Here is a 24605-nt window from a genome sequence, read left to right as displayed (position 1 = left end):
TGTTGGTCTTACTGTTTCTCTGCCTTAGGGTTCATCCTGAATGTGACTGCAACAGAAGAATAGGATGGCTTGTCATGACTCAAAACCCAGCCACTCCCTCCTCCCGTGGCTACAGCGTCAGATCATCTCCCTCCTCTAAGTAGAGCAAAGACATGAACTGAAATATAATTGAAAGGTACAAGCGATAAAAAATATAGACCTCTTTAGCTCGCCCTTCTCTTCCTTGCTTCTTTAAATCTGTTCCCCAGGAAGAAGCTAACAATATTCTCTACTTCGCTCGTGTTAGCTTTTTCTTAGAAAGACTGTGCTGGGGCAACAGATGAATTGTACATCATCACACATCAGACATCAGTGAAACAGTGGAGGGTGTTTTCCAGTACGCCTTAACTTCCACATGAGCAACCTTTCTGGAAAGCCTGAACAAGCTGTTTTTGCTGCCATCTGCCTCTACTGCTCACACATAGTGAGGGGAGCAGGATGAAGCTTGGTCATGAGTTGCTGTTGTTCACTTGAATTAAAAAATAGTTTTTAAAAAAGGCAAATGTCTTGATGTCTTTAAATGTCCTTTAAATGCTTTCTTATCGATCCCAGGATGCAATGCTGTTTTTGAATTCTCATCTCTCTTTGTCTTTATCTGTCATGTGATAAATGTATCTCATTTGTGTAACACAAGGCCTCAGAATGAGATTCGGACGGTGTCATGGAAAGAAATAAAAGATGGAACAGCCTTGCTAGTCCGTGTGTGTGTGTGTGTGTGTGTGTGTGTGTATGTGTGAGCATGTCTGCATGAGGGACATCGTTTCAGACAGAAGAAAGACTGAGTTCCATCTTTTTCTACTTCTCTGCACATAATTGTGTAACCATACTTATTCTCAATAAAAACATTCTAACTACATGGGTTTGGGGTTCTACAAATCACAATGAACCCCTGGGTAGGACAGAGAGGAAGATACTGGTGAAAGTGTGATATTGCCCCACACTAACACGGAGCTGTCAGTCCACAGCCATTTTAGTTGTGTGAAGATGCATAGATCACAGAGTCCTAGCCATGTAGATGATATTGTCTTTAAAATCCTGACTTCAGTAGAAATTTCTTAGCAAGTCAAGTGCAGTCAACCTCACAGTCATCACTTTTAAAGCCACCAAAATATGTTTTCCCTGTGTGTTGGCTAGGATTTTGTCAACTTGATACAAGCTCAAGTCATCTCAGTAAAAGGAACCTCAGTTGGGAAAATGTCTGAATCAGATCGGCCTATAGGAAAATCCACAGGGACATTGATTAGTTAATTAATTAATGATTGATGTGGGAGAGTCCAGCCTTCTGTGGGCACTGCCATACTAACAGGTGGTCCTGGGTTATATAAGGAATCAAGGTGAGCAAGCCATAGAGCGCAAGCTAGTGAGCAGTGTTCCCCATGACCTCTGTTTTGGTTCCTCCTTCCAGGTTCTTGCCTTGAGTTCCTGTTCTGACTTCTGTCAGTGATAGATTTTGACCAGAAAGTTTAAGTCCTTCACACCCTTAGTTATCAATTCCCAAGTTGCTTTTGATCATGGTGTTTTATCACAGAAACAGAAATCCAACTGGGACATTTTATCACTTTCATTTATCACTCCATATGTTTTTTTTCTCACCATCATCTTTTAAATAAGAACACACACACAAGCACATACACACAGGCACACATGTACACTCACACGCACACAGGCACACAAATGTACGAATGGGCACATACACGCAAACTCTGCCTATCATGTTTTTGTTTAACCCTGTAAGAAAGATGGTACATATTTGCATGGATTCTGGAAGTTTTCAGTAAATATCTAAGGGGTATGTAAGTATGATGTCCATGAAAGGGCTTTATTGGAAAGAAGCAAGAGAAAGGGAAGGAAACAAACAAACACAAAGAACAAAGGGAAAGGGGATAATAAAGGAAAGGGAAGGGGGAAGTTAAGCAGAAGACAGCACAGAGAATGGCAGGCATGCTAGGTGCTCTGTGATGGCGAGAGTTGGCAACCTGGCATCTGAGCACATGAGAAGCACGTCTTGGGGTTCTCCCAGAAATGCAATCTCAATTTCCAATGTGAATGAATAGTAGGTTCAGTCCCCACTTTTTGTGAGCAATTTAGTCACACATGGATTGAGGTATTTTGATAGAGCTTATCTCTCCCATTAGACTCCAAGAAGTTGGGACACATTTCAAAATACCCATAGGACCTGTGACAGGGTCTTGCAAAAATGTGCACTGAATTAAAGACCAAATAAGTTGAAGAATAATATGTATCTGGTGCATGAACACAGTCCCTATATTAGGAAAAGTTGCATAATAAACCAGAAAAACACCGTTCTTTTAGCAGTTTGGAATTTTCAATATTAGCGCCTTTTAAAAGTTGCCATTGGAAAATGCTAAGACAGCACCCATTATAAGGTGGGAGTCTCTTGCTGTGAAGTCTACAGCAGCCACTTTTGCCACAAAATGACATGGTACATAAACACATATAACTATAGCTGGTAACTTAGCAACCGCAAATATTTACAAATATGCAAGCCAGGCCCCGTCAAAATATCTGGGTAATTATTGGCAAATTGCATACCATGCAAGTGTTTGCAACCAAGCGAAATAAGCAATGTTATTGTGGGTGGGTGCCACAAGCTCTCTTTCCTGCTGCCTGAAAGTGTCATCCAGTAATCTGGGTTTCAGTGGGTTGGATGAATATATTTTAACACATACTCTTCCACAGGGTTCTTCCACATGGCCACACTGATGGGCTCACTTGAAAAGCTGAATCTCTCTTTAAAAGACAGTCAATAATAATTTTAGGAGAATAGGGGAAAAGAGTTAGAAATGTTTAGAAGTCAAGATTGTTCTTTAGTAGTCAAGAATAAATCCATTCTTTCATCGACTTTGTTTATGATGGAGTCTTGTAACACGTATCTTTAACATTGTTCAGAAATACTTTCAAAGATTCTGTGAAAGCCTATTTGAAAGTGAGTGTGTTTATTTTTTAACGAAAGGGTCAGGGAAAGAAAGAAGGAAGGAAAGAGAGAAAGAAGGACAGTTGAAAACACACAACAACAACAACTACAACAACAAAAAGCGGTTGGAAAAATTGACCCTAATGAACTTGTCTGTTATGATGATTGTCACGAATGTGTGTGGATGATGACAAGATGGGCAGTCAAATTGCATGTTGAGGCCATTAGTACTTGAACTAGAGACAAAAAATTAGCTTACCTGCCTCAAGACGTAAGACAACTAAATCTGAGTGCAAGGTCACACTCCTACCTTGCAAAGTTCATTTAATCTTAAGGAGATATTTAAAATACACTGCAACTCTCCTCCTGCAAACTTTACTTCTCCTCCATGATAGCACTTAGCCTAGGAGCCAATTTATTTTGTCATTCACAGCATTTCACATTCTTTGGAGAGAAGAGATGTCTTCTGCCAAGATTCACACCAAAGCAACTTTGATAGTCTTGTCCAAGAAGGATGGAATGTGAAAATAGATGACAATGAAAACTGTGTGATGTGCCTCTCATTCTGCAGTCAGTCAAGTGCAAAGAAATCTGTGTTGCTGCTTGTGGGAGCCTTTTCGAACATTCAGGGAAAGCAGTGATAGTGGGTCAATGGCTTCCAGTGCCTCCTAACGAACCATTTATTTTCTTATCTGAAACTCTAGAGGAAGCATGAAAGGGCAAACGTTAGCCTTGTGCCCTCCTTTGTAAGTGGGATAGTCATGCCAGATATTCTGAGTGACTTATTCAGCCCAACTCTAATAAGCTGAACAACTTGTTTTGGCTAGATATCCCTTCTCTCCATATGGAATTGCTTGTGTGAGTTTCTGGACTATTCTGCGGTCAAAGGGAGGATGTTAAGCCCAGAAGAAAAAAAAAATCTCAGTCCTTTCCTTTTCTCTCACATAAATTCACATTCAAGGCTAGAGCAAACTGCATGTATTGCCAAAATCCTGAGGCTGAAGCCATTACAGACTCTCCCTTAAGCTCCATCTTTAATAAATTTGAAGGCATGCCTCTTAAATTGGGCTAAATTTACTGATAAATCCACCATATCTAAACTTGTCTACTTTGAGCCTAGCCTTGGGGACTCCTTGAAAAAAAGAAGGCATATTTTCGCTGAACCAAAGTAAATCTTAATTATATATTTGCTCACTATGAAGAGCCATTTCACTCTGAATGGGAATTTGTAATTGACAAGCGGCGGAGTGTGGGTGGAATGTACAGCGATTGGTCACAAGTATGTGGAAACAGAAAAGGACACTCCCTCTTGTCTGTGTGAAATTGTGTTCAGTGCTCCTGATGCTTCGCCATAGCTGCTCCGTGTTTCTTAGCAATGGGAGCTGGAGTATTACAGCAAAACACCACAGAAGGCCCCACCTCAGTAGACGGATGCAATTATTTCTGGGCATGAATTGGTTTCCTGCTGTTTTTCCCTAATCCATAGATGACTCTTTTAAAGCTGTCTCAGGGGCTAGCTTGGGAGATGGCTTGGCTTCCTACACGAATCTGAGGTTCTGAGTTTGCGTCCACAGACTCCATATAAAACCAATGCAGTCAACCCCAGTGTTTCCATCTGAGATAGGAGGTTGAGACAGATGACTCTGTGGAAGGTCCAGAGCCAACCAGGGTCCATAGCAGTACAAGAGACTCCATCTTAAACAAGGTGGGGAGGACTGACACCTGAGCCTGTCCTCAGATGTCCACAAGCACGCAGTGACACAGGTCACTGTGATCAGTCATATGACATGCACACATACTGACACATGAAAAATGAACAAGCCGTTCCAAAATCCACAGAGGGGAGAGCTACGGTTCCTTCATGTTTACTGTGGTTGAATGATGAGAAAGGGATCTGGGAAAGTCAAGAACAGTCCTCTGAGCCCTTTGGTGAGTCAGCAGCCTCAGGGAGCAGCACTGTGGATGAGTTTCCTGCTTCGTCTAATTAGCCGTTCACTAAAATGTCGGTGTTCATTTGCGTGATGAGACACCACGATCAAGGCAACTATTGCAAAAGAAAGCATGTAATTGGGAGCTTGCTTACATTTTATGAGGCTTAGTCCATTATCATTGTGACAGGGAGCACGGTGGCATGCAGGCAGTTGCCGGAGCAGTAGCTGAGAACTTTACATCTTGATCCACAGGCAGAGAGGGGAAGAGAATAGGTCTCCTATGGTCTTATGAAACCTCAAAGCCCATTCTTACGGCGCACTTACCTATTGCGACAAAGTCACACCTCCCAATCCATTTTTTTAAATTTAATTTAATTTATATATTTATTTATTACAGATTATTCACACTTTTTATCTCCTCTGCAGCCCCCCTCCTTCATCTCCTCCCAGTCCCACCCACCCTCCCTCTTCTCCCCCTATGCTATTTCCCTACTCCCATAGTAGGGGAGGACTCCTCCCCTTCTATCTGACGTTAGCCTATCAGGTCTCATGAAGGCCAGGTGCATCATTTTCCTCTGTGGCCTGGCAAGGCTGCACCCCCCAAGGGGAGGTGTTCAAAGAGCCAACCACTGAGTTCATTTCAGAGACAGCCATGTACCCCTTAATATAGAACCCACTTGGAAACTGAGCAGCCAATAGGCTTCCTTTGAACAGGGGGTCTAGGTCCTCTCCATGCATGGTTCTTAGTCTCTGCAGGCCCCCCTGGGCCCAGATATTTTGACTCTGTTGTTCTCCTTGTGGAGCTCCTGTCTCCACCAGTTCTTTATATCTCACTCTTCTTCCATAAGGACTCCACACTCTGCCCAAAGTTTGGCTATGTGTCTCAGTAACACCTTTGATACCCTGGTGGGTAGAGTCTTTCAGAGGCCCTCTGTGGTAGGCTCCTGTCCTGTTCCCTGTTTTCTCCCTCTTCTGATGTCCATCCTGTTTGCATTTCTGAGGAGGATTGATCATCTTACCCAGGGTCCTTCTTCTTGCTTAGCTTCTTTAGGTGTACAGATTTTAGTATGCTTATCCTATCTTATAGGTATAGTATCCACTTATAAGTGAGTATATACCATGTGTATCTTTCTGCTTCTGGGATACCTCACTCAGGATTATCTTTTCTAGTTCCCACCATTTGCCTGAAATTTCATGATTTTTTTGTTTTTAATTGCTAAGTAGTATTCCATTGTGTAAATGTTCCACAATTTCTGTATTCATTCTTCAGTTGAGAGACATCTGGGTTGTTTCCAGGTTCTGGCTATTATGAATAAATCTTCTAAGAACATGGCTGAGCAAATGTCCTTGTTGTATACTTGAGCATCTTTTGCATATATGCCTAGGACTGGTATAGCTGGATCTTGAGGAAGCGCTATTACTAATTGTCTGAGAAAGCACCAGCTTGATTTCCAAAGTAGTTGTACAAGTTTACATTCCCAACAGCAATGGAGGAGGGGTCCCTTTTCTCCACATCCTCTCCAGCCTGCATCATCCCTTAAGTTTTTGATCTTAGCCATTCTGATGGGTGTGAAGTGAAATCTCAGGGTCGTTTTGATTTGCATTTCCATTATGACTAATGATGCTGAGCATTTCTTTAAGTGTTTCTCTGCCATTTGATATTCTATAGAGAATTCTCTGTTTAGCTCTGTATGAGTTGCGTCTTAAGTGACATTTGCAGTAGATGAACACTAGAAACTGTAATATCACTAATGGGGGAGTAACTTGATTAATTATGGGCAGTTGCACAATGGAAAATTACATAGTAAAGAAAATGAACTGGAACTGCACACAAGAACAAGGGCTTGTTTTTAGACTCTAAGAATAACCCTGCATGAAAGAAAATGTACCATTTGTCTGTCTTTCTGGAAGAAGAAAAACGTTTTGATTCTGTAGGGAAAGGAAGGATATTCGGTGGAGTTGTAATGTACGATGCCAATCCGAGGAGAATTATGACATCTTGCTTTAAAATTATTTATGTGTGATGCTAAGTATTGAACTATGATCTCTGCACATATTAGGACCACTGTACCACATCCAGTGGTACATTCACTCCCATTAGCTCATGGCTAATATCTCGTCATCATTTGTAACTCAGCTTAGAGATAATATCTACGTTGTATTTTTTTTTCTAATATCCTCAGTACAGTGTGACTTTCTCTGGGAAGGCATTCTGGATTATTGTCAGGTGTCTCAAACTCAAAAATAAAAGCAGAGGCTATATTTTTTTTTATTTGTAACACTTTATTCATTGTTATTTAGTGTGTGGCTGAATTGGGACACACACTTGCCATAGTGATCACGTGGAGGTTAGATGACAACTTTCAGAAGTCCCTTGTTTCTTTCCACCACATGGGTCTCTGTGATTGAACTCAGAAGTCAAGCAACCTTACCCACCGAGTCTTCTCATCGGGCCTTAGAATTACTTTTAACTTGTGCGTGGACTTGGGACATTCCTTTAAGCATGATATATTCTGCTTAAACGGACTTGAGATACAAACCAAAAAATTGGTGAACTGACTCCTCAAGTATACTTTCCCACCCTTTAAGACAGGAGATGAAGAGTGCAAGAAGGACCTCTGGCTGGGACATCTCTCCGGGAACTTTGCAAAGGAGGTAGTTACACAGCCTGACTGATCAGGGCTGGGACAGAAGGATAGGCTCCCTGTGCCTGAGTACAGACTTAGGCACACTTCCACTCCAAAACACAGCTCAGCAAACAGCCTTTGGAAACTTCCCAGCATATGCTTTCTGTGATGATTTGAGTGAGAATGACTCTCACAGGCTCGTATATTTGAATGTATAGTCATTGTTGAGTGAACTTTGAAAGGATTAGAAGTTAATACTGCTTCCCATGAGGCATGCTTGCTTACACTTCTGGACTTCACATTGTCTAATAGGGGAAAATATGCAGTCTGTTCTTTTATAAAACTTTCCAAGTTTGCGTTGTTTTCTTACTCACATTGGGATATCTAATTATTTGGCATTTTACTTTGTATATGACAAGGAATGAAGATCCAATTGTATTTCATTTGCTTGTTGAGTGCTTGTTTGGTCTTTGGTGACATGGTTTTATCTAACCCAGTATAGGCTCAAACTCAATAAGGAGCTGATGACGACATTGAACTCCTGATTTACTGCTCTTATTTTCTGAACAGTGGAATTTAAGGGATGTGCCATAATGCCCACGGTGTTTTGTTTTGTTTTTAATACCTGATCCCAAATATTTTTTGGTTTAAAATATTATTTTGTTGTTATTAAAAGACTATTTTTTAAGTATAGACTGTTGTCTTTGACAGTTTTAGTTCACATGAATGCAAATTCCAAGTATGGCTTGAGACTCTTAATTTTAAGTAACTTGGACCAAATACTTTTCTCATGGTTAGTTTTCAGATCAAGGCTCTTTCTAACTCCTTTATTTCTAGTGACACCTGACAGCCAGTAATGCTCAGGTAGATTGAATATGAGTGAAACAATGAACACATTTGTTTCTCTCTAATGAACAAACATAAGTATCTTTTCATGCTTATTGCCACACCTGTAATTTGTCCTATAAAGAATTCTGTTTTAAAATTCACAGTTATTGTCTTATAGGTTGTTCATGGAATAACTCTGAGAAATATCTCATGATCCCTCCAACATGTTTGAACAAAAGAGAAGTTTAAGCTGTGAAGATTATGTGAAGTTCATCCAATAGAAAATTGAAAAGGCAGAGATAAATTCATCTTAATCCAAGTGCAGTTGTGATATACATAACTAGGACTATTTTCTTTCATATCCATAACTTATTTCTTCATAGTATAATAAATTTCAGGTTGTTTTCAAATTTGAAATAACCTCTAGCATCTCTCATCTAAATTCTATACTATAATATCCAGAGATAAGATGATGAAAATGTCAGATTGTAAAAAGACACTGGCTGATTGAAATTAGAAAAATTTTATCCGAAAACATACAGATGCATGAGCAAATTTCAGGGCACTTAAAGTGGTCTGTGAAAATGAAGGCTTGCATATGATTACATTAAAATTATAAATATACAGATTATATACACACATATGCAAGCTGCCATAGTGTCAGTATTGAAAAATAGACTATCTACAAAGATTGAGACAAAGCAAGATGTATCACTTCAAAAAGGAATATCTACCTCATGCATCTTCCAATGCATTTGGAAGATGGACAGAGCTACAACTCCTACATCTACTATGAAGTGTAAAAATGACTGAAACAAAGCAAAAGAGGACACACACAAAAAAATTAGGGTCATTTTCTTTGGGTAACTGATAAGAGAAACAGGGAAAAACATCTAATATCAGTATAGAAAATCTTAACCCTATGTTCAAAAGCGTTAACCTAACGGAATCACTAGAATCTTGTACCCAGTGACCACAAAATAAAATACTGCAGTTTGTTCCTCTATTAGAAACAAGAGTAAGCTAGAAAGGACAATAGTAGCTGTGTAATCAGTGTATGTTTGTGTGTTGGATGAAATAGAGAGAAAATGAAACACATACCATTTCCAACTTAGTGATAATGAAAACATTGCATGCCAAAATCCATGCTCTGCTGCTTATGGTATTTGTAGATGAAATTTATAATCTTAATTGAGTTTATACATTTTAAAATAAGCATGAATATCAATTATTTACACACCATTACAAGAAATTAAAAAAATTGCAACAATAAACTTAAAAAAGAAGAGTAAAGGAGAAGGCGAAGATATCAGAGTTTGATGAAGTAAAAATACAAAGCAAAGAGGATCACTCATTCCCTGAGCTGACTCTCCAAATGTTTAGCAAAGTATATATTCCTGAGTAAGATTAAGCAACATAAAATTTGGAATAAAATCACAGAATGAAGAGTAGAGGAATACATTTTTAAATATACTGCCATCATTGTTGGTATATTTAATAATTTCATAATTTTGGCAAGTTAGCAGGCATAGATTTGCCAAAATTAGCAAATTGAAATTAGGGGGGAAAACATATAGATAGGTACATAAGCAAATTTCAGGGTACTTGAAGTGGTCTGTGCAAATTAAGGTGTGTACAATGACATTAAAATTATAAATATACACACTATAAACACATACATATGCAAGCTGTCATAGTGTCTGTATCAGAAAATAGAATATCTACAAAGATTGGGCAAAACGAGATGTGTCACTTCAAAAATGATGAATTTCTATCTCATGATGACAAGCGTCCACTGCAGAAGGAAATCTGAAGAGTTATTTGTTTCAAATAAAACGTATTTTCCAAAAATTTCCTGACTAGCTCTAAGTTTTAGTGGCATTAATGGTATAGTTTAAGAGGAACAGCACCCATGTTTTGTAAATTTTTCTAGAAAATGATACCAGAGTGTGCTCTTCATCGAGCCTACGATGATAATGCAACTTGGCTATAAAACTTGACTAAACGTGAGAAGAAAGAAGCACTGAGCAATCAAAACATGAAAATCGATTTCTAAGAAGAGTATTAACATTTCAGTCCATCATTATACCAAGTGATAATTCATTACTGTGCAATAATTCTCAGTCAATCTCTTGCGTTACTGCATAGGTATTGATTGACAATTGTCATCTATCTTGAGAAAGGTTTACGAACAAAATATCCTTGAACACAGAATTGGTACTTTCTCCTGGATCAAAGTACAGCATGAAATGAATACGTTCTTCTGATCTTTAGAACGTATCTGAATTCCTGTGACCAGCTTTCTCTCCTGAATTCAGGACTGTGGATGTGATTGTGGTGGGCAGTATAACTAAGCAGTTATCAAGTTTCCAAAGTGTTACAGAATGTTCCTACCAACAGTGGGTATGCGTTTCTACCAACCAGCAATTTCCTCCAGCAAACCCAAATTCATTGTGCATTCCTAGTGACTAGACTAAAAGTAAATACCTGGGGTCAATAGATTAGAGAAAGAACTCTCAGGTAGACCTAAACAAGAACATTTGCATCTCATGCAAGTTCTCTAGCAAGAAAGAATATGGAACATGAAAAGGTCACCTCCCGTAACCAGGCAAGACTTCCAGGGGAGGGGTGGAAGTACCAACTGAGCCGCAAAGCCTTTGACCCATTTGTCCTGCCTATAAAAGGTGCAAGGATAAATAGGGAGCAGAAATTAAGGGGATGGCCATGCAATGACTGGCCCAACTGGGGACCCATCTCATGAGAGAAAGCCAACCCCTGACACTATTAATGATATTCTGCTATACTTTCAGACAAGAGCCTAGCATACCTATCCTCTGAGGAGCTTCATCCAGCAGCTGATGGAAACAGAGGCAGAGACTCATAAACAAACATTAGTCAGAGCTCAGGGAACCTTTTGGAAGAGGGGGAATAAGGACTGAAGAAGCCAGAGAAGACAAGAACAATACAAAAACAAACAAACACACACACAAAAAAAAAAAACCAAAAAAAAAAAAAAAAAAAAACTACAGAATCAACTAACCTGGGTCCATAGAGGGTCACAGAGCCTGAACTACCAACCAGAGAGCATGCATGGGATGGACCTAAGCCTCCTACACATATGTAACAGATGTACAGTTTGATCCTCATGAAAGTCAGAGACAGCAGGAGGAGGGGCTGACTCTGACTCTGTTGCCTGCCTTTGGATTCCTTTCCTCCAACTGGACATCCTTGTCTAGCCACAATAGAAGAAGATGTGCCCAGTCCTATTACAACTTGATATGCCAAGGTGGGTTGATATCCATGGGATGTCTCCCCAGCTCTGAAGAGAAAGAAAGGAGGGTATGTGGAACTAGAAGGGGAGAAGGAAAGACTTGGAGGAGAGGAGGGAGGGGAAGCTCCAATAGAGATGTGAAATAAATAAATAAATTTTATTAAAAAGAGAGAAAGAAAGAAAAGCAGCAGAAACCAGTTTCAGAGTGCCAGGCACTTGATGTGCATTTGCTACTTTCAGAGTACACACCATTCTAAGTGAGAATATCAGCCAATCAGAAGTCAATAATAGAGAGAAGTGCCTAAGGGTTAGAATCTCAACTGCAAAGACAGTGAACTGGTCACATGAGGAAGGGCCAAAGCAAGGGAGTCCTAGTAATGCCAAGATTCTCAGCTACTAAAGAAGTATTCAGCCCTTTTTCATGTTTACTTCTACTCTTCATTGTTCTCTGTGTGTGTGTGTGTGTGTGTGTGATCTAAAATCAAAAAAGAAAAGAAAATTCTCACCTACTGTTACTGGTAAGGATCTTGGGTCTGGCCCCCTTCTTCACACTCCTCTCGAAGGCTACCTTTTATCTATGTGGTCACCAAGATCCTTACCAGTAACAGTAGGTGAGAATTTTCTTTTTTTTTTTTTTTGATTTTAGAACACACACACACACACACACACACACACACACCTGAATAAACTGCATTGAAAAAAAAAATCTAGTATAAAAAAAAATAAAAAAAAATTTGAGTTTCACTAATAAAAGTTTGCCAGAAAAAAAAAAAGAAGGGGGCCAGAAAAGAAAAGAGTTGATACATGGATTTAAAAAAAACAAAACAAAACAAACAAACAAACAAAAACATTATTATCCCTCTGGCATGTACTTGTGCATTCAGGACGTGTGTGGGGTGATGCTCGTCACAGTATACATGACAGGTTATTGGGTAAACCTGTGCAATCAGTTCTCTTTTCCACTATTATCTGAGCTGCAGATCAAACAGCTTTCTATGATTGCATGGTAAGCACCTTTACCTGCCAAGACAAGCTGCCATGGCCACCACTTCCAAGCCTACTTTAATTTTGGGTTTTCAAGCTCTTAAGAACACCCGACACGTCTACATACGGATTTGCTGTCTGTGTCATCGCCAGACATACCAGTTGGCTTTCGTTCTATTGTTTCGGGGGCTTTGTGCCTCCGCGCACTTTCACTGCCCTACAAATCCCATAGTATTTAGGCATTTAGGTAGATCCAGTAGATTCCTAAGATATCTATTTTTGTTATCCTACCTAGCGATTCAAAGTTGGTGAAAGTCACTAGGCGTGTGTGTGGATATGTGTGCATATGTGTATGTGTATGTATGGTGTGATGTGCTCTGTGAGTGCACGCATATGTCTGTGTCTACCAGAAGTTGACATCTGAGCGTCTCCCTCCACTTAGTAATGAGGCAAGATCTCCCACTTGAACACAAAGCAACTGACTCAGCTACTCTAGATATCCAGATTCCTCTGAGGCTCCCTGCGTCCACCTTCCAGGCACTGAGATTAGGAGCGAGTTGCCATGTCCTCCTGGCGTTCACCTAGCTGCTAAGAACTTGACCCCAGTCCTCATCCTTGTGAGGCAAACGTTTTTCTCACGGAGTTGCCTCACCAGCCCAAGCTACCACATTTGTAAACAAACCAGATTGGCATGTTCCAACACTGTTTTAACAAATGCCGTCTTCATCCAGATATTACAGAGTTCTTGTTTATTGCTTGGAACCTTGAAAGATGAAGAATCACATGTGCTACAAGGTCACATAATTTACTGGACTCAAAATGTAGTAGTAAGATAGACCCAATTAATTCACAGAACTCTTTTTCTAAATGTACATTAGATATAATGGAAATTCTGAAAGAAGAATTTGTTGGGAAAAAATTTCTCCAGTAAAGATAGGCTCTGCTTTACCAACGTGTGTATGTTGACACTGATTCTCATACTACTTCACATATCCAAGCTAACTCCACGCCCTTCCTTCCCTGTGTTAAGTTTACCACGGTTCTGTTAGAGGAAAAGTTCTCTCCCATGTACTACGATCAGCGTATCCATTTGTGCAAACAAGTGTCTCTAAATGCAAACTATGTCATCAGCTGAGCAGAGGCAACCAAAATCTTCATTTCCTGGCAAAGACTTGTTAAATGTTACACAAAACATCTGTCTCGCACCAATAATCTGCAACACAGTAGGAGGAGACTTCAGGCCTAGCTAGTCCACGCTCACCAAATAGTTTGTTAATTTAGCGGATTCTGGTCTCTTGACATACTCTCTGATTCCGTGACAAGCTAATCGCTGTGTCCATTAGACTGCTAGTTTTCTAAACATACCATCATAGAAATCGCCACTCTAGAATCCTATTTTCAGTTTGGTCATCTGAAGGGTTAAGGTCGATATTCATAGTCAATATTTCTAAATTTTAACAGAACTGACAAAACAAATGTCCATAAGCTCCCAGGATCCAGTGACCTCTACTTAACAGCTTTGGAAAGTGAACACACAATGGCATAATTCAACCTGTGGCATACCCATAACCTGTATTCCTGAGGTCTTTGGGTCAGAGGTCAGTCAGACTGCTAACGTAACTCGCACCTCTTGACACATTCCAGGTGGGAACTAATAATGATTTCATTAGCAGGGTTGTTTGAAACAAAATATATAGAATCAAGCACATTCCTGTTTGCGTCATCAATAATCAATTACTCGAATTTATGGGGGAAATGTATCCACAACAGCAACTACCCAAAAGTTAAACAATAAAAATTTAAAGTCAAAGGCATTAATGGGAAAATGGTTAGATTTATAGAAAAGGGACATAAAAAATTTCCTGGGAAATAAATACTATGTTTAAGAAAAGAAACTATGACATTACCAAATATTAATTCTGAAATTAATAAATAACACAACTGCAAGCATAACATAGGGATGTTTTTGTTTTAATGCCTGTTTAGTATCTCTCAAGGTGGCACAACCATCATCTTAAATCAGCACTGGAATATTTTCACAATACTCCATAATGATACCTCATCCTCACAATTAATTCTCATTTCCACCCCTCCTCCACACCCATATATGTATAAGAACGAGCTTTCTTTTTCATTTCTGACTCCATAAATTTTCACTTCCATAAAAGCATAACTAGGCATCATCATATCATATGCTTGCACCCAACTTTTTCATATTCAGAATTCTCTGCAGCAGTGGTTCTCGACCTGTGTGTTGCGACTCCTTTGGGCCTTCAAACAACCCTTACAGAGGTTGCCTATGACCATTGGAAAACACAGATAGTTACCTTACATTTCCTGACAGTAGCAAAATTACAGTCGTGAAGTAGCAATGGAAGAATGCCATGGTTGGAGGTTACCACAACATGAGAAGCTGTATTAAGGGGTCACATAGCCTTAGGAAGGTTGAGAACCACCACCTGAAGGATCATGTGTGCGTGTGTCAGTAACTTGTTCCTTTTCATTAGGAAATGGTATTCCGCTGCGTTGATGTGAATATTAACACTATGGAAGAAGAGGGAGTTAGAAGGACCTGGAGGGGAGAGGAACTCCACAAGAACAGAGTCAAAATACAGCCCCAGGGGGCCTGCAAAGACTGATACTCCAACCAAGGGCCATGCATGGAGAGGACCTAGAATCCCTTTTCAAAAGAAGCCTATTGGCTTCTCAGTTTCCAAGTGGGTCCCCTAATAAGGGGTACAGGGGCTGTCTCTGAAGTGAACTCAGTGACAGGCTCTTTAATCACCTTCTCTTGGGGATGGGTTACAGCCTTGCTAGGCCACAGAGGAAGATGATGCAGCCAGCATGGATGAGACCTGATAGGCTCGGGTCAGAAGGGGAAAAGGTCCTCCCCAATCAGGGGACTAGGGATAGGGTATAGGGAAAGAAGGAGGAGGGTGAGTAGGACTAGGAGGAGATGAGAGAAGGGGCTGCAGCAGGAATATGAAGTGAATAAATTATAATAAATAAATACATAAATAAAATTTAATTTCAAAAAGACAACTTTGAGCCAGTCAAGGCAATGAATTTGTTAAAAGTCTCCAAGCTTCCTGAAATCGTACATGAGAAATCTTGTCCATATGATACAGTAAGTCTGCAGTAAAACAACCTATGAAGCATTGTTTTAAGGAGCAGTAAACACAACCCCTAAGAAAGGTAATATTTAGACCCAGAGCCATTCACAAGGGCAGAATCTAATAAAAAGTGGAGAAAATAGTTCACTTTTAAAAGGAGGCATATTGGTAACTGGTAAGTTTAAAAGTAAACCGAAATTCATTCTCAAGCCGTACAGCATACAGGTGAATTTACCCTGAGGGGAATGGTATAGCCAATAATGTACTTGCTACCCGAGCATGAAGTGTGTGCTCTGAAAGACCTGGCTGTTGTCTCACACCTCTGTAATCCCTGCTGTAGCCCGGTGGGATGATGCAGGAGGACACCTGTTGACTCTTGGCTGACCATCCTAGCCCAACGGGTAAGTTCTAGGTGAGCTGTTGGGTAACGAGGAGACCCTATCTCAAAGCACAAGGTTGAGAGTGATGTCAAGCGCTAGGTCCCATGTGCATATGCACAAAGGAATGATTATAAAAAGTACATTTTCGGGGACAGCAAGATGAGTGACCCTGTAAAGACACTTGCCACTCAGCCTGATGGCCTGAGTGTGATCCCTGGGAATGAGGTATTGGAAAGAGAGAAGCAATGGTTGTCCTCTGCTTCCATATACCTACTTGCCACTCACATGCCCTCTCACTCACTCACTCACTCAATAATCAATCAATCAATGAGTTTTTAAGAGCAGATTGTATAATAGGGTTGTTGTTGTTGTGGTTTTTTTTTCAAGATTATTTTGTCCATGGAGGCACTTTATCTGTATTTACACTTACATAATTAAAAAAAAAATCTTTTGTGTTTTCATTTTGCTTCTTCACAGTCCTCAGCACTCACTGAGGTTGTCAACACAGTGGACCCACACTGATGAGATGAGAGCAACTGTTCTTAAGCTGCACATCAGATCTGGCACCATCACTGCACTATTGTTTACCTGCGTATGAGGTTAACATTGTCCCCAGTTCAGTGATTACTAATGATTTCAAATTTGACCACAGCTCAGCCTTATCATCTCAGTCAAAAATGGGATAATGACTGTGGAGGACAGCTCACTGGGGACAGGCGTTTGCCTCTCTTCTGGGTTGTTGATATCTTGAGAGCATCAGCCAGGGCATTCATACACAACCTCATCATGGCAAGGAAAGAGGGCAACAAGCACTACGTGATCTGAAATTTGCTTTACGAAGAAAAGTACAACTTTCAAGAGGTAAGAAAGTGGCAGGAGACACTGTTTCGATGTGATCATATAATCTTGGTGGAAGGACAATGGACGAATACATCCAGATTTCAATTCAAATACAAAAACATTTGGATTGTCTCAACTTTGTACATTTTATAAAATAATTATAATTCATGCTAAGAGATGATCAATATATTTACTCTTTGGGTGAGTGAAACAGTAACAAAATTTTAAGCTTAATGGGTGGTGGATTAGTCTGTAAGCAAAGTCTTCCACAGGATGGCTTATGGAGTACATAAATTGGGACTCAATTTATTTTCAGAAAGACTAACAGATTGCACATCATAGATCTTTTCATCTCCTTTCCTTCCTTGAACACAACTTCTGCCCTAACTATATTTTAACGTATTCTGTTTGTCACTTCTCTCCTCTCAGTTTATCAGTTTATAATGGACTTGATTTTCTTATTGAAAAGAAAGGTTAAAAAAAAAAGGCCAGAGAGATGGCTCAGCATTAAAGAGCAGTGACTACTTTTCCAGAGGTCTTGAGTTCAATTCCTAGCAACCACATGGTGGTGGGTCACAAGCACCTGTAGTGGGGTCTGATGCTTTCTTCTGGTATATATGAAGATGCAGCACTAATATACATTAAATAAATATTTTTAAAAAAAAGGAAAAGAAGAAAGGTAGAAAGAAAAATCTTCATTCAGCTCTAATTGTCACCAGGTCAGTCATACATCACCCTTCTTTGTTTTCATTCATTTTTTTTCTGTTTGTTTGGTTGTTTGATTGGTTGGTTTGTTTTGTTGTTGTTGGTTGTTTGCTTGCTTGCTTGTTTGCTTGCTTGCTTGCTTGCTTGGTGGTTGGATTCTGTTTCCAAACTTCTTAGGAGAATACATAAAACCTTTTGTCTTCTCGATGACTTCTGTTCCTCCTTGGTTCTCTGAAGGCTGGCTTAATTCTCAAATAATCGGATGCAGCTTCTGCTTAACCTAGATGTCTCTAGGATGATCTCTTTGCAGGCCTTGAGAACAGAGCTGTTCTTTGGATGGTTGTTTACCATTGATGTGGGTGTTAGCTTTGTTTTCAATGCAGTAACAGGTACAGCCCAGGAATGTCCTCCCTTCAAGGAAAATCAGACCCCCAGAAGGTCATGTGTGAAGCCAGTCTCTCTCGGGCTTAAAATTCAATCATGTAACTTCCACCCACCAACCTACACATCTCCCCATCATTGCTGTCAGCAAGTCAAGAATCAGAGGGTGCTCAACTGAGCCTATGCAAGATGTTTGATACTTGTGGCCTCTGATACAAAGAACCAAATACACGTGTTGTTACTCGTTTCAGTTTGCCAGCCTTCAGGTTTTTCTCACACTAATGAAGAACTGACTAACACAGATAAAGACCTTGCTTACTCATTTCTAATTCCCCTGAAACTTGCAGTATGGCCTTTCATTCTTGGTAAATTCTTCTCTGGTGTCAGGCATCGTTCTAGGTACCAAAGACACAAAGAAGGAGCAGACTAAGGCACTAAAAAGTCCTTATCCCCACAGAGTTTGTGTTCCTCTGTTTCAGCATTTTGCTGTGCATGTCTCCCTGTGATTAGGAGTATAGAATGACAGGCTACATAAAAAGCATCTGACACAAAGACATTAATCCAAATTAAGAGCTCAATAATGCCATCTCGTACTTGAATTCTGTCTGGTCAGTAGATTCTATTGTTCAGAATGAATCTCCTTGGAAACTGTTTGCTTGCATTTCAACAATATACAACGATATGTTAGCGATGCCACGCTGCTACTGCCTTCGTGACTAATGCCAAAGTCTTCCTTTTACTTCAAGGCTTTCCTCTGTTTCAGTAAAGTTAGATCCTGGTGCAACAGAGAATAAGACAGAACCCACTCTGATGGTAAAAATAAAGCTACGGTGCACCATAGGAGATGTCATAGCAAGGTTATGAATCTTACAGACTGGATCTAGTGTACTGGCTTTGTTTGTTTCTTTCTTTCTTTTGTTTTGATTTCAATGATTCCTGTCTGCAGCTTCCCCTCCCTCCACTCTTCCTAGTGCTCCCTTATCTACCCTCCCCCCTCCATCCACTCCTCCAATTCCTTTCAGAAAAGAGCAGGCCTCCCAGGGATATCCATTGAACACGGCATAGCAAGGTACAATAGGACTAGGCACAAACCCTCATATCAAGGCTGGAAAAAGAAAACCAGCAGGAGGAAAGGGGCCCCAAGAGCAGAGAAAGGAGTCCCATTCCCACAATGTACTGGTTTTTAAACCCGTCGCCCTATAAAAAATATATATGGAGGAGTCAGTGTGTGCACATATGTAAGCACAGGCTGCATGGAAGCTAAAACTTGAACTCATCTGGTTGTTCTCAGCTGGCATTTCTTATACATTTCAGAATAAGTTAATTTATCACACAATAAATAAAAAAATGTCAGAAATATTGAATCACTGGTACTGAAAACAACAAGGCTTTTGTCTGTTTTTTTGTTGTTTGTTTGTTTGTTTGTTTGTTTGTAACTCAGAAGCTTTAAGGAAAAAGACTATGAAAAGTACCACTTATCTGTGTGGGCACTTGTTTCCTTTGTGGCATTGCTCTTTTTACTCCCCTTGGATGTTAGAGAATTGGAATTTTTAGGAATAAGTGAAACACTGTGGATTGCTAGCATACATAATTTAAGGTTATTTGAGAAACAGTTAAGAATGCATAAACTTAAGGTTTTTTGTAACACACAAAGTTCATTATAGTTTGCCCCAAAAGCATTAAAATTTCATTTTTTTTTTGTCTGTACTACTTCATATTCAGCAGAAATATATATTATTCTCTGGGCTGATTTTGGCTTGATTTTCACAATTTGACCAGAGGATAAACAACAAGCTAATCATTTGGCACATAGAGTATGTATGCAAGTATGTGTGTGCACATGTAAACATGAGCAGGAAAAGAAGAAGTCCCCACATGCATAGCCTGGTCTGATATGTTTATGTGTGTGTGTGTGTGTGTGTTTATGCATTTATATATGAACAGGTTTTGTGTGTGTGCGCGCGCGCGTGTGTGTGTGTGTGTGTGTGTGTGTGCACATAGGTAAATATGTTCATGAATATAAATGCCAGAGGTCAATGTGTGCCTTACTGTAGTGCCTCTGCTTTCTACTATGAGCCAGTGTCTCTCACTGAACCTGGAACTCACCAATTCAGCTAAACCAGTTGGCCCCAGGAAATCTACTCTCTGAGTCCCTAGCATTAGCATTACAGACAAATGCTATGATGCTTCCATGCTACACACTTTAAAAATCATTTTATTTTATGTGTATGGCGTTTCTCCTGCTTGTATGTCTGTGCACCACATGAATTTCAGGTTCCCACAGAGGCTAAAAGAGGTCATCAGATCCCCTAGAACTGAAAATGCAAATGGTTGTTAGCCGCTCAAACCTGGGTCCTCTAGGAGAGCAGCAGGTGCTCTTAAGTTCTGAGGCATCTCTCCAGCCCCAGAAAGCTCAGGTCCTGTGAGTGGGATACAATGCTGTCTCAGCACCAGTGGAAACATCTCCCCAGCTTGTCAATTTTAATTTTTATCAATGCTGCTTCTCTCATAATAGACACACTAGTTTTGACAGGGCATTGTAAAACCAAGCACACTTTTTGTTAACTGCATTTCAACATTAAGTGTGGCTTTTCTTTCTTACATAGTTTCTTTTTTTTTTTTGTATTTTGAGCTTTCCAAAGATGGGAAGCATTTCAAATTAAAATATTTTTTTTTAAATTCAGTCGTTAACATGAAGTAAATTTTCACAAGAGCTCAACTTCATTTATCATTCAGCTTCAAAAATCTGCTGGATTTAGTTTCAACCTTTATTGTCATCATAGACGTAGAAGAGAGCTTTCTACAAACAACGATTAAAGATTTAGAGGAAAGAACAGGAAAAGAAAATGGACATGTGTTCCTTGAGCCTTGCTCATGCCTCTGGGTAACATAGCTAAATTTTATGCATGAAAATGTATAGCTCACAATCTTAATAACATAGAAGCCCATGTTACTCTTCTATGCAGCAGCTGTCCAAACCCCAGACCGCTTTGTACATGGTCCAGTGATTATTATTCCAAAGATTGACTCCGAAAACAATTCAGCTATTGCTAAGGATTTTCGAAGTTTGCTTAAGAAACAAAGGCCATGGGGAAGCTTGCTTTTGTTTACTCCTAAATACAGGGAGTTTACATGTCTTAGGTTTTATCTCTCTACAAAGGTGGCTGAAAGATAAAGAGTCCTTTCTGGTCCCATGAAGACCACATCTGTTGCTCGTCCCCCTCCCCCCCATCACATCACTTATGTCATTGTCTCCTGTTACCATCCTCCCTCTATGGACTGCATGCTTACATCAAGACCAACCTCCTCTTCACTAGGAAGGCCTTCAGAAGGCACCTCATTGGGCCAAAGTGAGAACACGCCCTTACACACAGACATTCTGGCTTGAATTCAGGATGCCAGCCTAAATCAAATGTCCCTGCAGATAACACAAATCACTGTAAATAAATACTGCCTGCGCTCCAGGCATAAAACATCCACACATAAGACTGAAATTTGTGTGGGGCACGTGTTCATCCCCTTCATCTTTAAGCTCAGAGCCCAATCTAATTATTCACTCATTGAGAATCTTGCTCATGATTCATGTATATCAGGGTTGGAGAATTGTTGTTTTAAAAAATATTTTTGATATGACAAGTTGAAAATTTTAGCTCATAAGCTAAGATTACCTCAAAATAAATATGTTAAATAAGATCCACAAGATGCAAATATAAGGACTCCAGGCACACAAGACAGTTAAAATACAATTTTTCATAAGGAATTGACATTTTTCATAAGATTCTTTACATTTCCCTTCTCACCATTTATTTTGAGAATGTCCAATGTGTGCATTTTTTTCATCAACTCCTATGGTTAAGTGTAAAGCGTTTCCCCAGAAAAAGAATTCCTGAAAGATTTCTTGAAATTGCCTTCTGTAGTTTCCTTCCTTACAGTAGCTAACTATAAAATCCTTACACTGTGTAACTAAAGGGCTAGATTCTCTCCATAATTCATATTGATTTTGCATAAAACAACTATTCTGAGCTTAGAGCTACATAATCAAACACAACCATTAGTTTCTGATGTTAAACAAAATGATCCCTTTGGGGGCAGGGTTATAATTACTCACACCTTCACTGGCGGTGAAGGAGGAAATAATCACCTACCTCTTTACCCCTATAGTTCTGTAGCACGTAAAGTAGCCCTTGCCTGCAGAGGTCAGTTTCCAAGCCAAGTCAGCCAGTCACAGCTCCACAGCCCAGAACTTCATTTTATGTCAACCAGATTTCAAGAGGGTTTCCAAGATGTTTAAGCCTACAAATTCTCCCCCAAAGTAAAAAAAAAAAAAAAAAGAAAGAAAGAAAGAAAGCCATTGGCCAAGAAGACATGTAGCAAAAGTGATATTTGTCCAGGAAATTCTCACCTTTCTTCAACTATTTTCTCCTTCCTAGCCTTAACAAATCAAGACCTCAAAATAGTTCATTAAAGCTCAGAGGAATCCCTCTTCCTAGAAGGTGTGACTCCAAAGCCCACACTGTTCTTTCTTTTATACCCAAACATGCTTTGGAGAATATAACAGTCCATAGTCCCCTACTTGGCCATTTCAAACATCCCCATTCATTGTACCCCCTTGCCCTTGCTCACTGGGAATCCCAGCGTAGGCTTTCTTCCTCTTGATGAACAGCAAAGAGCTGTTCCCTCTCCCTTAGAAAACATGGGCCAGGGACTCTAATAGGCACTCTGCCCACTAGTCAGGTCTCAGCTCATGTATCTACCTCTCAAAAGAGGTCTTCTTTGATCACCCAAACAAACATGGCTTCACCTATGTCCACATGTCTCACTCTTCTGTCTCAGATTCATTCACTCTAATCTGAAAGTCACTTGTCTGTTTGTCCCTTGATTATTCTCTGCCATTCCTGTTCTCTATCAGCACCTACGTTCTATGAGAACTGGGCATTTACCTGGTCATATCAGTGCACAGTACATATTTCATGGACCAGAGACTGCAGAAATTTGCATTGTCCTAAGAGGAAAATATTGTATTCTTTGTTTGTCAGTGTTCTTCCACCTTCTTGGCTTTCTTACCCTGAACAGGAATGGTCTCTTCTAGATGAACTACTCAAATATTCTTAAGTTGCATGACATTGCTATCGTTTCAATACAGTGAATTCTAGATTCCAACCATGCATCCTATAACTTTTTGACTCAACAGAGACTTCCCGATTCCTTAAGGTGTTTGCCAAGCCATCCAGAAGCGCACAGAGCCTTCAAGGTTACCAGATAGCAAAGCAAGCCTCACCACTGGCAACTTCCAAACACAGCTTTCAAACAGTCAGGGCCACTTGTCTACATGATATCATATCTTTCAGAGGCTGGATTTTAATTTGTTAACTTTAAAATTCAAGGCAGGTTTTAAAGATTAACAATTTGCTTGGATAAAAGAAAAGGGAAAAAATATAATTAATCATTTGCCTGTCCCCCAACACTAGTTTACAAAACCATGGTGCAACTTTATTGAGCTCAAAATTGAAGGGTGGCAAGGTTAATATGTAGCTTTAGACCTCACAGTTTCATTAACAAACACATTACAGGCTGTAAAGCTCAACTGACATTAATGCTAGGCCCAAACAAAGTAAATAATTACTGGCTTGGCAAATGAGGAAGTACTTGCAGAGTTTGTTTACATTGGGTTTTTGGAAAATTCATGTTGGCAAAAAGTCAAATACAGTTTGACTAGTAATTGTGACAATTGCTCGCAGATGCTGCTGGATGAACAACAAAAGAATGGATTTATGGCTTCTCTCTCCCCCTGCATTTTCCCCTTTGTTGCCTCCCCCCCACCCCCACCCCTTACCATTTTGGATCAATAGAGAACTTGCAGCCACAAAGATAAGTGGGTTACATGGCAGATGGGCCTTGGAATGTCTAAAAATCTCATGTTGAATTTTGTCTCTTGGACCTAGATTGGAAAAGACACAGCTGCATTCAAGCTGCCGTTGTAAAATCTATGCTCCTTCAAAATGCCCGTGGGTGCCGAGGTAGAACAGAATTGTGATGGAGGCCTGCTTTTGAGTTTTCCAGCAGAAAAACTAGTTGGTTTTGTGCTAGTGTACTGTGAACAAACCACTGAGTTCCCGGGACCTGAGGAGCAGAGGGTTGTTGAAGAGGATCCATTTTATTTTCCCTAGCTGAATTGGAAGTGTAAACAGGAATCAAGGAAGAAGACACCCGCCCAGCTGGAAAACAGTTCTGCGGGGCAATTGAGGTCTGTGACATATAATTTGAAACAATTTTGGTTTTCACTCATCAAAAATCAGTGCCTTGCCAACTAACAGCTAATACTTCACACACACCCTCATCCCTTTAAACCCTAGAATCTAAATCTCTTTATTCTTGGAAGATTAAGATTTCAGTGATTCTGAGTCTAAAGGCAAAGCCTGGATCTTTCGAATTCCTTTTCTACCAGCTCTGAGTGCTGAGAGCCAGAAGATCCTGAGATTTCATAATGCTGTAAGTGGGTCATTCAACATGAGGTTCTCTAAACCTTCCCTTCCCACTGAAATATCAACTACCATGGGCTTCAGGATTCAAA

This window comes from Meriones unguiculatus, chromosome 18 (genome assembly GCF_030254825.1).
Source record: "Meriones unguiculatus strain TT.TT164.6M chromosome 18, Bangor_MerUng_6.1, whole genome shotgun sequence".
In the NCBI taxonomy this organism is placed as follows: domain Eukaryota; kingdom Metazoa; phylum Chordata; class Mammalia; order Rodentia; family Muridae; genus Meriones; species Meriones unguiculatus.
Note: the sequence above shows the minus strand (reverse complement) of the source record.